The following is a 16,884-nucleotide window of genomic DNA, read 5'->3' as shown; positions in this document are numbered from 1 at the left end:
CTGTTTCACATCAATCAGACTGACAAAGATAAAAAAAAAAGTAAAATGACAATTGTCAAAGGACTGGCATTTCCTTGCAGAATGAGACCTATATTTTTGGAAGTGGCCAACATGTAAATCTAATTTACTTCACTATGCTAACTTGTTACAATTGAGGTTAAAGTTTTTTTCTCCCCTTGGGAAGGTGGAGAAGTAATGGCAAGATGAGGAGTGAGGAAGACTCGTGATAATGAAAAAAGAAAGAAAGGTGTGCCAATTAAAAAATACATAGCAGAGACTTATATAATCCTGACTATGGTTCTTTGGTGCTTGAACTCTTTCTGGCTGCTTGAAGTCCTTTTTCTTTGACCTGGAAACAATGCAATTTGGCTATGACATTTGTTCACATGGTGGTCAGAAGAAGCGATACAAGGACACTCTCAAGGACTCTCTTGAGAACTTTGAAATTGATTGTGTGACATAGGACACTGGCACGGGACCGCTCAGCATGGCATGCCCTCATCAGAGAAGGTGCTGTGCTCTATGAGCAAAGCAGAAGTGAAATAGCTCAAGAGAAACACAAGATATGCAAACTTAGAGAATCCACCCCAAATATTCACATGGACTATTTGTGCCTGACCTGTGGTAGAACATTTTGGGCTAGTATCTGTCTGACCGGCCATAGTTGGACACACTGTAACTTGACTCGAGCACAGTGATGCCATTTTGGTCCTCTCTGAGAATGAAGGACAAGAAGCATTAAGTTTGGGATTTCTTTCAGGATGTGGTTGGTGGATTCTTTTTATTTTCACTTTGCTCTCTGGTTGCCTCCAAGGTTGGAAACATACATTTCAAGATCACTACTCTGTCACTTAAAATGGTCTAGCGATTCTTACAGTCTCTTTTCTCTACCTGTTCTCCAGGTCAGTTGTCTTGTTTTGTTTTTGTGTTTTTAATAAATTACATTTTCTTTTATTTTTTTAATCTTTTGATTTTGTGATATTTCTTGTCTCCCGGAATAATTGAATTTTGATTATTCCATTCTGTTTTTCAGACAGTTTATTACTTGGGAAAGGGTTTGCTACCTTTCATACTAAGTTATTTATTAGCCTGCCATTTTTTTTCCCTCCAGAGCTCTTATTTCAATTTCAATTTCATTTCTGGTCCCATTTCTTTTACACTTTCTTGTGGTTAAGCAATTTGTATTCTGTAGCTCCACTAATGGTTATTATGGAATTGTTCTATTCATCAGTGATTACCTCTTTTGGCTCTCTTAATACTTAGTATTTCTTCACTGTTTAGTATTTTCTTTTGTTTACTTATATTTTCCCTGGTGTGGATCCTTTTTCAGTGCCCAGAGGCTTGAGATCTGTTTATTATGGGTATTTCTAGCTACCCTGGTAAGGACCCTCTCCCAGCGTCTGCTTGGTTCCTTGACATATTTTTATTTAGTTCTTGAGTGGTTGGAGGAGCTTATTTCTGCTACGCTTTAGTTTTCTTTTGCTGGAATATGTCCAGAGTTCCTCCATAATCCTTCTGTTGCTATTTTAGCCTCAAATATAAAATGAGGAAGCAGGAAGTAGATTGGCCAGTCTTCATCTCAAGAAGTGCTGGAGTCATTGCTGGGAGCTCCTCCCAAAGTGCAGCCAGAGATGACTTCACTAAGAACTCAAGAGCTTTCCCATTCACAAGATTCCCCCCAAGGCTGGAAACATACAGTTTGGGATCACTATTCAGTCACCTAAACTCAAGAAAGAAACAAATTAAGTGACTTGCCCAAGGTCACACAGCTAGTAAGTGTCAAGTGTTTAGTCTGAGGCTGGATTTGTTCTCAGGTCCTCCTGACTTCAGGGCCAGTGCTCTATCCACTGTACCCCCTAGCTGCCCCGAAAGAGGCAAATTAAAAGAGGCATCCCCAGACCCAAGTTCAGGCTTGCCTAGGCAAGACATATGTCCTCTGTTATATTCTTACAGCCAGCATGCTGTACCTTCCACACCCCTCACAGGAATAGGCTTGAAGAGTCTCGACATGATCTGAAGACAAGATTTCTTTCTTTTTTAAAAAATAATATTTTATTTTCCCTAGTTATATTTTTCTATAAATTTCATATTTTATACAAAATTTTATACAAATTTTAACATTCATTTAAACATTTTTTGAGTTCCAAATTTTCTCTCCCTTCCTCATCTCCCCCTCCCTGAGACAGCAAGCAATTTGATATAGGTTACAGATGGACAAGATTTCTTATTTGTATCCCCAGCACTCAGAACAGCAAGCACCAGGCATATAGCAGATGCTTAATAAGTGTTTATTGGCTATTGCACCTGAGAGTGGAATTATTCTCTTTAAAATCCTCTGAGGGGTTCCAATCCTCTTGGCTTAGTGACTAATCCTTTTGATGCAGACAACCATTACTACCATTATGGGACCAAGGAACAAATAACATTTGGGGTGCTCATCATCCCAAGGCACTTAGGCCCTTCGGTTCTGATACGCAGGGGAGGTTGGAAGAGGTCAGGGCTGCTCAGCACGTGCTGTACAGGGTGGCCCCTTATATGCCCAATCCTCAATATATTTGCACTGCTTACTCTCTCTGCCTTGTATCCCTTACTTCCTAAAGGTCTCCCTACCTGTATACTATTGTTTTTTGATGAAAAAAATGTTTTAAAAAATTATGCATCAAGCATGACTTCAATTCAAGAAACATGTATTAAGTGTCTATTATATATATATGGCTCTATCAGGCACTAAGGATATAAATACAAAAACCAAATAGTTCCTGCCCTCAAAGAACTTAGATATTTTTGGGTAATGATAAAAGTAATGATACTGTAACTGAGTCCCAGAGTGCATTGGTATGGGACTTCTTCCTCACTGTTAGAAAACAGTGTCCTATCACTTCATGAGGGGAGGGGCAGAGTTGGCAAGGAGGGGAGAGAAAGGAGACTCAGTCTCTTTAACCTCTTTGGGTCTCTCCAGTGTCTCTGGGATCTTCAGTCCTTTCAGGTGCTTTTGGCTTCTGTCTTCAAGAGAGAAGATGAACTATACCAACTCTACTTCAGGTTGCTAAAAGGTGACTAAGAATCTGTGAAGAAACCAACATGAGCAGAGTAGGCAGTCTCTATCATGTCCTGTCTCTAGTTTGTTACACTAGATACTTTAGGGAATTTCTCCTTGGATAAGATCCGAGACTCTCTCTTGGTTGAACCGAAGTAACCTTACTCACGATGGGAGAGCTCTTTGACTCTGTATTTTCTGATATACATTTTCCTATGTATACTTTCTCTGATTTTTTTTTTTGCTATTTCCTTGGATAAATGGGTTTCTTTGCTACTTACTATGTGCATTCATTGTGGAACTTGTATTTGATGGGAAGGTAGTCAAGACACAGTGCATAGATTACTGAGCCTGGAGTCAGAGAAGATTCAGCTTCCTAAGTTTGACTCTGAGCAAGTCACTTAACTATGTTTGTCTCAGTTTTCTCATATGTACAATAAGCTGGAGAAGGAAATGGCAAATCACTCCAGTATCTTTGCCAAGAAAACCCCAAATGGAGTCAGGAAGGGTCAGACACAACTGAAAAAATGACTCAAAAGTCAAGCCTTGGATACAAAGCTTAAGTCCTCCTTTCCCGTTAATGATCATGAATCAGAAGTTTAGGTTGAACTTGAAAACTATATCTTCTAGCCTAGATTAACAGTTTTTAAGAGAGTAGATAGATATAATTCTAGCCCAGTACCTCTTCCCTCTCTCTGAGGAGAGCAGAGTGGCCAAGCTTCTGGACCCAACCTTCCGCTTCTTTTCCTGGCAGGATTTAAAGATTCCTTGAAGGGTGGGGAAGAGGAGGCTAGAGACATATATTCTGCTTTCTTTGAAGCCAAACAATGACACCCCCATGCTATGTGGAGGGGACAGCCCTTGCAACAATAGCATTTCACTTTTATACAGCACTCTAACTTTTACAAAACACTTTCTCCACAGCTATCCTATTAGATAAGGAGTGCCAGAATTATTATCCCTGTTTTTCAGATGAGGAGACTGAGGCTGAGACAGACTTAGAGGTTTGCCCAAGTGACAAAGCTCTTAAGTATCAGAGAACTCAGCATTTGGGGCTTATTGAGTGAAAAGTCTCTTATTTTAATACTATAAAAGATGCTTTGTTTCAATGGTATCCCTCTGACTGATGAAAGAGTGCTTTAGAAATGTTATTAAATAAATGTTATTGTGTCATTGTAAAGTGCTCTCTCTCAGTGCTTTATACCATGGACTTTTCCCTATAGATTGTGGTTTGAATTGGATTAGCATTAGGCAAAATTTTAATAATGGTTGGTTTGTCTTTGCCACCATGCTTCATGAAGTCTGGGTCCCCAGGGCCTACCTCTTCTGTGATCCACACACCTCTGGCCTCAAACTTTGCCCCATCAAAACTTATCTATCGCATGTCCCCTTTCCTTAGGACTTCTTTGCTAGCTAATCTGATAAATTGATTCATGTTGCTAATGTCTCATTCATTCCTTCATTTTACAAACAGTTATTAAACACTTAACTCACCTTGTTGAGACCTAGACTTTTCAAAGATAAAAAAGACCAGGTCACTGCCTAATGTTTTGAACCTCATGTTCACATTCTTCCACCAGAACTTCTTTATTCAACAAACATTTATTTTAAAAGCCTATGATGCATAAGGCCCTGGACTTGAGAAGCCAAAACTTAATAATAAGTCGTTACTCTTAAGGAACTTACAACTCGCTGAGGGATAGGACATACAAATAAGTAAAACACAAGGCAGAGTGTGAGAGGGGCAAAGGAGAAAGGAGAAATCCAAACAAATTGCTTTAGAGAGATGGTGTCAAATTCAAATAGAAACAGTCAATAACACATACATAAAGATCCGTGCAGCAGCATATTCATTTAATTTAAAAATATGTTTTAGATTCAAAATTAATTGGAGGGGCAGCTAGGTGGTGCAGTAGATAGAGCACTGGCTCTGGAGTTAGGAGGACCTGAGTTCAAATGTGGCCTCAGACACTTGACATTTACTAGCTGTGTGATCCTGGGCAAGTCACTTAATCCCAATTGCCTCACCAAAAAAAAAAAAAGGCAAAAAAAAGGATTAATAAAATTGAAAGTAAAATAACTATTGAACCAACAAAACTAGGAGCTGGTTTTATTAAAAAAAATCACACACACACAATAAGATAGATAAGTCATTGGTTAATTTGATTGAAAAAAGAAAGAAGAAAACCAAATATCCAGTATCAAAAATGAAAAGGGTGAAATCACCACCAAGGAAGAAGAAATTAAGGCAATCATTAGGAAATATTTTGTCCAATTATATACCAATAAATCTGACAATTTGAGCAAAATTGAAGAATACTTATGAAAATATAAATTACCTATAGATTAATAGATTAGGAAACAGAATGCCTAAATAACCCCATTTAGAAAAAGGAATTGAACAAGCCACTAATGAACTCCCTCAGAAAAAAATCCCCAGGGCCAGATGGGTTCACAAGTGAATTCTACCAAACATTTAAAGAACAATTAATTCTAATACTCTATAAACTATCTAGAAAAATAGGCAAAGAAGGAGTCCTACCAAAATCCTTTTTTGACACAATTATGGTGCTGACGCCTAAACCAAGAAGAGCTAAAACAAAGAAAGAAAAGTATAGGTCAATTTCCCAAATGAATATCAATGTGAACATTTTGAACAAAATACTAGCAAGGCAATCATAGTAATATATTACAAGGATTATACACTACGACCAGGTGGGATTTATACCAGGAATGCAGGGTTGGTTCAATATTAGGAAAACCATCAACATAATTGACCATATCAATAACAAAACCAACAGAACTCACGATTATCTCAATAGATGTGGAAAAAGCTTTTTGACAAAATACAGCATCTATTTCTATTAAAAACATTACAGAATAAAGGAAGTGTTTCTTAAAATGATAAGCAGTATCTACCTAAAACCATCAGCAAAAATTATCTGTAATGGGGATAAGCTAGAAGCCTTTCTAATAAGATCAGGGGTGAAGCAAGGATGCTCATTATCACCACTACTATTCAATATAGTACTAGAAATTTTAGCTATAGCAATAAGAGAAGAAAATAAATAAAAAGAATTAGAATAGGGAATGAAGAAACAGAACTATCACTCTCTGCAGATGAATGGTATCATACTTAGAGAACAACTTTAACAAATTTGCAGGATATAAGATAAACCCACACAAATCATCAGTATTTCTTTATATGACCAACAAAGCCCAGCAGCAAAAATTAGAAAGAGAAATTCCATTTAGAATAACAGTAAACAATATAAAATACTTGGGAATCCACCTGCCAAGACAAACTCAGGAACTATATGAATACAATTACAAAATACTTTTCACACAAAGTCAGATCTAAACAATTAGAAAAATATTAATTGCTCATGGGTAGCCTAACCAATATAATACAAATATCAATTCTACCTAAGTTAATTTACTTGTTCAGTGCCTATCTATCAAACTACCAAAAATTATTTTATAGAGCTAGAACAAAATTCATCTGGAAGAACAAAATGTCAAGAATGTCAAGGGAATTAATGAAAAAAATACAAAGGAAGGTGGCCTAGCACTACCAAACCCCGAACTATATTTTAAAGCAGTAATTATCAAAACTATCTGGTACTGGCTAAGAAATAGAGTGGTGGGTCAGTGGAATAGATTAGGTACACAATACACAGTAGGAAATGACCATAGCAATCTAGTGTTTGTTAAACACAAAGACCCAAGCTTTTGAGACAAGGACTTACTATTTGACAAAAACTGCTGGGAAAACTGGAAAATAGTACAGCAGAAACTAAGTATAGACCAACATCTCACACCATATACTAAGATAAGGCCAAAATGGGTACATGATTTACACCTAAAGGGTGACACCATAAGCAAATCAGGAGAGCAAAGAATAGTTTACCTGTGGATATATGGAGAACGGAAGAATTTTGCCCAAATAAGAGATAGAATTAGATGATGCAAAATAGATCATTTTGATTATATTAAATTAAAAAGCTTTTGCACAAACAAAACCAATGCAACCAAGATTAGAGGGAAAGCAGAAAGCTGGGAAACAATTTTTATAGCCAGTGTCTCTGATAAAAGCTTCATTTCTCAGATATGTAGAGAATTGAGTCAATTTTATAAGAATATAAGCCATTCTCCAATTGATAAATAGTCAAAGGATATGAACAGGCAGTTTTCAAGTGAAGAAATCAAATCTATCTATAGGCATATGAAGAAGTGCTCTAAATAATTTTTGATTAGAGAAATGCAAATTAAAACAACTCTGAGGTACCACCTCACACCTATCAGATTGGCTAATGTGACAGAAAAGGAAAATGATAAATGTTGGAGAGGATGTGGAAAAATTGGGACACTAATGCACTGTTGGTGGGGTTGTGAACTGGTCCAACTATTCTAGGGAACAATTTGGAACTATTGGAACCAAAGGCAAACTGTGCATACCTTTTGATCCAGCAATACCACTACTAGGTCTATATCCTAAAGAGATCATAAAAAAGGGAAAAGGACCTACATGTGCAAAAAATATATATTTATAGCAGCCCTTTTCAGTGGTGGCAAAATATTGGAAACTAAGGAGATGCCCATCAATTGGGGAATGACTGAACAAGTAGTGGTATATGAATGTAATGGAAGACTATTATATAATAAGAAATGATAAATGACGAATACTTTTTTTTTACAAAATCACACACATTTTATTTTAATTATCCAACTTTTCATAGTAATCAAAGTAAATTTGTTCAAGTAAAGGTAACAATAAAAAATGTTCTCTGAAAGAATGTTAAAATTTTTTTTTAATTTCAAAGCTTCAAAAGTGTAAACCCTGTCATAATAGTTATCCATTTAACTAGCCCCCCAGAAACTAATGGGCTTTCTCTCTGCCCTCTCAAACCCATTCCTCTGTCTTCCTCCTCTTTCCCAAAGTTTCAGGTGATGTTAGGGAACTAGATAGACTGAGGGAAGGTGGGATGAGGAGGGTCCCTATGTGGTACTACTCCAAATATTACCAATTACTATAATATAGTCCAATTACTTAAAATAGTCACATTACCCTGAATATCCTGAACTGTACCATGTACTCCCACCAACATGTCTATCCATGATTGTTTCTGGCACAGGAGATATATTCAATGTACTACCAGAAAATATATATGTAGAAAAGATCACCTGGTCTCATCTTGTGTCTAAAACTAAGATGATGATTCCAATATTTCTGTGCCTGTGCACTCTGACAAATGGTTATTAAAATAGATTGTATTGATTATGTCAGAAGAGAAAATACTTGCTTTGGTTTACTGATAAATGGCTACCACATGAAAGAGTGGACTGAGTGTGCATGACATAAGCTAATTCGCCTAATTACAAGTTGCCTGATGATTTACACAAACTGACACAAAGTGAAATGAGCAGAACTAGGAGAACATTGTACACAGCAACAGCAATATTGTATAATAATCTACTATGAATAACTTGGCTATTCTCATCAATACAATGATCCAAGATAATTCTGAAGGACTTATGATGAAAAATGCTAAATGATGAATACTTTTAAAATTTCATTAAACTCTTGAAAGACTTGCATGAGCTGATGTAAAGTGAACTGAGCAGAACCAGGAAAACATTGTACACAGTATCAGCAACATTGTGTGATGATCGACTATAAATGATTTAGCTCTTCTCGGCAAAAAATGATCCAAGACAAATACAAAGGACTCATGAAGAAAAAATGGCATCCACATCCAGGTAAAGAATGATGGACTCTGAACGCAGATTAAAGCATACTTTTTTTCCCACTTATTTTATTCTTTTTCATGTTTCTTTTACCTTTTGATCTATTTCTTTTTTTAACTGTGACTAATATGGAAATATGTTCTACATGATAGCACATGTATAACCTCTACCAAATTGCCTACCATTTTATGAAGAGGAGAGGAGAGGGAAAAAAATTTGGAACTCAAAATCTTATAAAAATGAATGCTAAAAATTGTCTTGGCATGTAATCGGGGAAAATTAAAATACTATTAAAAAAGCACAGGGTAAATTATTAAAAAAATAATGCTTTCTGTAATTTTATTTTGTTAATTATTTTCCAATTACTTTTAAAATTTTAATTTTTTTGGCTACATTTTACATTCTAAACTGTCTTCCTCCCCTCTGACCCCACCCTGCACTACAGAAGGCCACCATTTGATGTAAATTCATAAATGTATGTGAAACCATACTATGTATACTTCTATTTATCAGTTCTTTCTCTGAATGTAGAGACCATCTTCCTTCATAGGTCCTTTATAGTTGATATGAGTATTTATAGTACTCAAGAATAACTTGGTTGCTCACAATTATTCTTTGAACAACATTGCTGTTAATTGTATACAATGCTCTCTTGGTTCTGCTCATTTCACTTTTCATTATTTCATGCAAGCCTTTCCATGGTTTTCTAAAATCAACCAGCTCATCATTTCTTACAGCACAGCAGTATTCCATCACAATCATGTACCACAACTTGTTTAAGTATTCCCCAAATGATGGACATCACCTCAATTTCTGTTATTAAAATTTTATTTATTTTTATTCTGAACTTAAGAAATAAAATAAGCATTTCCATAACATAGTAGAATAGGAAGAAAAAAAGATGGTTGCACATGAAACTGCAAATCTATTATGTATAACTTGCTATTATTTTAAAATATATAATATAGTTATCATGTAACTTTTTTCCTCCTTTTTTCCCCTCTCCAACTCCCCCCCCCATGGCTACCCATTAGATAGAAATATGTGTATGTATATGTGTATATATGTCTCTGTGTGTGCAAAATCATTTTTATGCATACTTCCATTTATCTGCTCTTTTTCTGGATGCAGTTAGTGTCTTCCTTCATAGGTCAATTACTTTTTAATCTGGTTGGGGCCACACTTGGGAATGTTGTGAGTTCCATGGAGCCCACAGGCATGTATTTGATACCTCTGCTCTCATGAACCACCTAGTACCATCCAGCCATGGGGGCTGGCTTGTGGGAATATATGTTGATTTTCTGTTGATCACTTAGAATATCTGACCCTCAGTTTCCTTATCTCTTAAATGTCAATTTCAACCCGGGCCCTGCTGGTAACTGTTTAACAGTTCAGCTCATCAGAGAAAACAAGTATACGGGATTCATTTTTAAGCTTAATCTGAGTTATTAACACTTTCTTAAGCCTAGATTGTAGCCAAGCAACAAAACAATAAGTCAAATCCCAATTTGTACCATAGATTTCTGAGAGCTGGTTCAAGCTGGCTTCAGCACACCCCTGGTTTCAACCCTAAAATGCTATAACATTTTATGATTCAAGCAAGCTCAAGGGCTACGAAGTGAAGCCAAGGCTTATGGATAAGTGTTAGCATGTTGTATAAGGTGATAGAACCCAGGCACCAAAGGCCTCAAAAAGGAGGGGCACATATCCCTGAAATCATGAGGTTGAAGAGGCCTCAGGCATAGCCATAGGTTCTAAGCATGCTTTAAATCCACACTTAAATTACTCCTGGATTCCTAGGAATGCTGACTGTATCTTGAGCTAGCCCTGGATTTTAGGACCTCACAGAGCACTTTATTTTGTACCTCTGAAACACACTATCCATATAAATTATGTATTATAATTACTTATATTTGTATTGCATACCTTTACTCAAACTCCAGGAGGGCAACATCACCTTTTATCTCCAAGCTTTGTATCCCTCTCATCATACACAAGTAAGTACTTAATAAATGACTGTTCCATGAGTGTATCAATGAATGAATGAATGAATGAATGAATGAATATGCCAAAGTAGCATCTGGATTGCCCTTTTCTGTCTATGGTAGGATTACTCAGGAACAGGAGAAGGATAATTACAATCCTCCAAAGAAAACAAGGAGAAATGAAAAGAGAGCAAAAAGAGCATGGATGAAAGAAAAGAAAATACACCAACAGAGAAAGGGAGTTTGTTTTCTCCAAGTGAAGGTCACAGATTTGGACAGGACCGTCGGATATCTCCACTTAATATTCCAAACGAGTGCCAAACTTTCGGTGCCACCTGCTGGTGCGTTACTTCAAATTCAACAAAATCAACAAACATTTGTGTCACTTTGCAAAACTCTGGGTTGGAAGTTCTGGGGAATACAAAGATGAATTAACAACAGCAGAGGCAGCTTATGTTTCTGCAGCACTTTTAGGTTTAAAAAGGACATCCTTCACAATAATCCTAGAAGGCGTGTGGTGCAAGTATGAGTGATCCTGTTCTGTAGCTGAGGAAATAGGTTCAGAGTGATTAAGCCTAGTCTAGTGGGAGAGATTAGGCATGCACATAAATGGCTGTATTTATTGTACATAGTAAGCACTTATTCAGTTCAACAACTTAGTTGCCCATTATGTGCAAAGTATTATGCTTAGTTTGGAAATATAATGGATATAACACAGTCCCTGCCCTCAAAGAGTTGCCAGTTGAATGTAGGGGAATAGATACAAATATAAATAAATGTGTCTGGGGGTATACCTTGTGATGGGGCAAAGGAGCGATCCATAAAAAAATTCTTTCTGTAAATTTGGTGAGAACTCTCTCTATCTGGAGGGATAATGGGAGAAACTATGCAGGAAGTACACTTACCCCTTCTACATTGTAGGGGGATGTGGGGAGAGAAGAGGAGTTGTGGGTGTGGCACCCCCTCCCTAACTGGAAAATCCTTGTAAAAATCTGAATTTTTTCTTTTTCTTTTATGGGATGTTTACAGTACCTTATTGTAAAATGTGGGTTAAGTATTTGGTCATAGGCTTTGTGTAATCTGTTGGCCTTCACATGTCATCTTCTGCTTCAACAAAACCTCCCAAAAATTCCCATTTAATTTCTTATGCTCATCCTTGATATATCAAAACCATGGTGGGGATAGTCCCTATGTGGAAGGGATAACTGTTGACCTAAATTGCCCCTTGAAGGAAGATTTCAAGAGGTAGAATTAAGGAGAGATTGTGCTCCAGGCAAGGGGATAGGAAAGTGCAAGATAAGATTGGAAAACAGCTAATCAACTAGTTTGGCTAGATGGTAGAGTGCTTGAAGGGAGGTGGTATTAAATAAGGTATAATGAACATTTATTGTCTGAATACCTGAACATAAAATTAATAAACATGTAAAATAGAAGATAAAAGATGCAAAATATGCACGAGAGATACAGGGAAAGTGATAGTATGAAAGTCCAGAGAGGGGCAATGGTCACTTCTTGTTTTGTTTTCTTTTGGTTGGGAAATGGGGATTAATTGACTTGCCCAGGGTCACACAGCTAGTAAGTGTTATATGTCTGAGGCCGGATTTGAACTCAGGTCCTCCTGAATCCAGGGCTGGTGCTCTATCCACTGCACCACCTAGCTGCCCTCCTGCCCCAGTGGACATTTCTTGACTGGGAAAAGTTTCATGGAGGCGATAGTATTTGAGTTGAGACTTAAAGGATAGTAGGATTTATTGATTTATTTTTGCTTTTTGGTAAGGCAATTGGGGTTAAGTGACTTGCCCAGGGTCACATAGCTAGTAAGTGTTATGTGTCTGAGGCTGGATTTGAACTCAGGTCCTCCTGACTCCAAGGCCGGAGCTCTGTCTACTGTGCCACCTCACTGCCCTCAGGATTTTTAACAATCAAAGATGTGGATATGGCTGCATAAGACATTTCAGGTATGGAGACAGCTGTATATGTCTGCACAAAGGCATATTTTAATGCTTCTGTGGTTCTATTCCCTTCATCAGCGCAGATTACAATTCATCCACAACTTCTCATCCTGTGAGATTCTTGTCCATCGTCTTCAACAGACCCTCCATTTAGGATTGACTCAATGTGCCACAGGGCTTCCTCTAAGTCTTTTTATATTTCATGGGTACTAGTGAAGACTATCCATCTGTTATCTTTCAGTCTTACTGCATGACCAGCCTACCTCTTCTGATCATACCTTTAATGGATAAAATCCCTTAAAGTACTTCTTAAGAGTAGGGCATAACTGGAAATATGCTGTAGTCTACTTGTATGCACCATGAATCTCTTTTTCCATTGACCTGTGGATTACCTGCAACTTTGGTACCTTAAAGTCTATGTATTCTAAGATATGAAACTAAAGAGCTACTGGAAAAATAAGTTGATTTGAAAAATGGGTTCTTACAACGGGGAGCAACTTGAGGTCAATAAACCACTGTATGGTTCCCTATCTGCAATCCAGCATAAGCTCTTTATTTTAGTCAACTCTTAGAACATTTGCAGTGCCTGTTCCAAATATATATATATTATATATATATATATATATAATATATATAATATATATATATATATATATATATATATATATATATATATATACATACACGTAACATTTGTCAGAAGCAGCTCTTGCTTTAATGAAAGCTATTTTTCTTTTGTCATTTTATGGCTCTTTTAGGTGCTAGAAAGAATGAGAAACAAAGGGCAGGGATGATTTTAGGGCATGTAATGTAAGTGCAGTGCTTGAAGTCATAATAATGTAGCTGTGAGAGAATCACTGGGCTTTATGAAGATGGTTACAATGAGAGATTCCAGAGACCTTTGGGAGAAGATGCCAAGATGGGACCTGACCATGAGGTATCTAGCCATGGCTTCATCTAGCTTGTGGCTGAAGAACTCATGGAAGCATCAAGTGGCAATTATTCTAGGAGCAGACAGATGGTGAGAGCTGAATATGGTGAGCTGAGAGACCATAGCCCACAGTTTACCTATGAGAACAAAATGCATGAGGAACAATTCCTTATCAATATGGAATTTGGGATGAATAAATAAATGATGCATTTATTAAATACTTACTATGTGCAAAACACTGTACTAAGTGATGGAGACACAAAAAGAGAAGAAAAATTGTCCCTATTCTCAAGGAGCTCACATTCTAAAGGGGAAAACAATAGAGATGAAAGGTTTTGGGGGTGCATCAGATGGAAAAGTTCCATGGTCCATAAGATTTAGTGGTGTATCTAAGGAACAACAGATGAAGAATACTGGGTAGGTGGAGTTGCAATTGTATACTCTGCCTAGGAGAGGCTCCTCTGTTTTGGAATTCTAATGTACCTTGTTAATTTCAAGTATGATTTAGTAAATGTATTTTAAGTATATGCCAGTGAGTAATCTTTTTAGAGTCACATGAAGTTGGTAAAGGGAGTAGAAGATCCATGGATGGGGACGAAGCCATGCAAGATTCATGAGTTATTATTTGATTCTTTTAATATCCCTAGACAGAAAGTCCAGGGAAACACAGAAAAGACAAAACTGGCAAAAACTGGTATTTCACAAGGTGCTAGGACGGGAGGCTGTCTAGCTCAAGCTTCAAGTGCCATCTAGTGGCTTGATCAAATATATCAACCCACTGGGAAGGCTGTTGCCTTGGGGCATATTAGTGAATGAACTGGGGCATCCACCTTGTATCAAGTTATAGTTCTCTGATTAGCCATCTTAAGCTACACTCTTAATTAATGAAACATTGGTCCCGCCTTTGTTAAAGTGAAACAATGTGTTTTTTGGAATCCAGAAGTCTTGAGTTTGAATCCTGCCTCAGTAATTTACTAGCTACGTGACCCGTGCAAATCATTTAGCACCTCTCAACCTCAGCGTTATCTGTAAAAAAGGGTTAATAGAGGCAGCTAGATGGTGCAGTGGATAGAGCACTGGCCCTGGATTCAGAAAGACCTGAGTTCAAATGTGGCCTCAGACACCTGACACTTACTAGCTGTGTGATCCTGGGCAAGTCACTTCACCCACTGCCTGACATACACACAAAAGTGTTAATAATAGCACCTACCTCACAGGGTTGTTATAAGAAGCAGATGAGATAATATGCATATAGCACTTTGAAAACCTTAAAGTACTATATAAATGTTTGCTGTTATTATTGACACGTCATTTCATTGGACTGGCCATCTAAGTGCAAGTCATTTTTCCTGTATTAATTGTTAGGTCAATAATCGTGGATCTCACTGAGGTCCTGTCATGTTCTGGGGCTTCATGTAAGTAGCCCAATATTAGCCATGAGTAGGAAATAGCGCCATCCCTTCTAAGATCACCTTCCACCTACTCTGTCTTGCACGCTCTGATTTGTTTACATAGTTACCCCCATTGGAACATAAGCTCCTTGAAGGCAGGGACTGGTCTTGCTTTTCTTTCTATCCTCAGCACTTAGCATGCACCAGGCACAGAGTAGACACTTAATGAATAAGCTTGTTGATCGATTGACCTGGAATACTTTACCATCTTGAAGGAATCCCTCTTTAAACCTTGTGCAAGACATCCTCCATGCGTACATATTCATGTTTGTGCCTCAATTGACTCTGATCATTTCAAGTACCCAACAGAATGTCAACAAAAAGATGCGTGCTAAGTGTCAGCAGGCTGAAGCATTGATGACTTCTGTGCAAAAAGTTGTGCAAAGGACACTATTGAGAACATGAATGCCCAGAAAAAGAGGTGGCCATGTCATGTAGCAAGAACGAGAGATGGTAGGGGCAGCTAGGTGGCACAGTGGATAGAGCACCAGCCCTGGATTCAAGGGGATCTAAGTTCAAAGCCAGCCTTAGACATATAGAACTTACTAGCTATGTGACCCTGGGCAAGTCACTTAACTCCATTGCCTAAACCAAAAAAAAAAAAAAGAATGTAAGATGGTAGATAGTCAGCCCAAGGCCACATTCATCTTTGGGAAAGAACTAGAGAAAAGTATCTACCCTGTTGAGTGGATTTTCTAAGAAGGACTTGCAGGAAGACATGGATAAGAATCACAAAGGATATGGAGAACTGGGGATATGCATTATCAGAAGGAGGGAGTCCTCCGACCATAAGGAGTCATCCAGTGATCTAAAGGTGGTTTCACTGACTAGGAAGGTACTGGTTGGTAAATTCATGGGTGTCCCACTTTCAAGTGATATGTCTTTGAAAAACACACGCAGATCTCCTTATTATCTCATTTGCGTGCTCCTCTAGTTTATACCTAGAAGTGCCCTCTGGATACCAGAATTAGAAGGGGTTGGGAGGAATTGCCTGGAAGTCTGAAGATAACAGGAGTCATCCAAAAGTTTGTTAATTGTTGTGCTGAGTGGAATATGGATGGGTTATGATCTGTGTGGTTGAGGAAACACCCAAATCTGTGAGATCCCAGATGCATTTGAGAATCAATTTTTAGTTTTAATTTGTGTACACGTTGTATCTCTCCAGTAGAACGTAAGCTGCTTGAAGGCTTGGAGGGTTTTCCTTTTGGTGTTGTACTCCCGGTGCCTTGCATACGTACAGGGCTTAAGTCTGTGGAGTTAAACTGAACCATTGCAAACTCAGAGGAACAGCCAAGGGAGCTCCGAATTCTGACAGCTAAAACGCTGCAGCAGCAAAGTTGTCTGGCCCAGGTCTGTTTCTCCAGGTGTGCTAGGTGTTCGAACCTCTGCACCAGTGTTTCAGGGTGGATGACCTTTGCAGAGGTGGGGAACCTGTGAGGCCACATGGGCCCTCTAGGTCCTCAAGTGGGGCCCTTTGACTGAATCCAAACTTCACAGAACAAATCCCCTTAGTAAAAGGATTTCTTCTATAAACCTTGGACTCAGTCAAAAGACCACACCCGAGGACCTAGAAGGCCACATGTGGCCTCCAGGCTGCAGGTTCCCCACCCCTGCCTTTGGCTTTGGCATTTGAGGGGGGCGGGGATGCCACCTAGTGTTCAGAATGCAGCTCTGCATGTTTGCTATGGTACTGGGGGTGGAGGTGAGGTGGGACAGATGACTTTAACACTCTCCAACATCGATTATTAAATTTTCAGTGTGAGCATTCACACCTTGGAAA

At 38.1% G+C, this 16,884-nt stretch overlaps 1 long non-coding RNA gene across 1 annotated transcript in view; it reads right to left on the bottom strand.

Moving 5' to 3' along the window:
- Positions 1–16,884, bottom strand: part of LOC110197335 (uncharacterized) — a 158,092-nt gene that overhangs the window by 22,138 nt on the left and 119,070 nt on the right. The gene's annotated exons all lie outside the window — the stretch shown is intronic.

The sequence above is a fragment of the Phascolarctos cinereus genome, unplaced genomic scaffold (assembly GCF_003287225.1).
Source record: "Phascolarctos cinereus isolate Bilbo 61053 unplaced genomic scaffold, phaCin_HiC Scaffold_2;HRSCAF=192, whole genome shotgun sequence".
NCBI classification, from domain to species: Eukaryota; Metazoa; Chordata; class Mammalia; order Diprotodontia; family Phascolarctidae; genus Phascolarctos; species Phascolarctos cinereus.
Note: the sequence above shows the minus strand (reverse complement) of the source record. Positions and strands in the feature narration are given on the sequence as shown.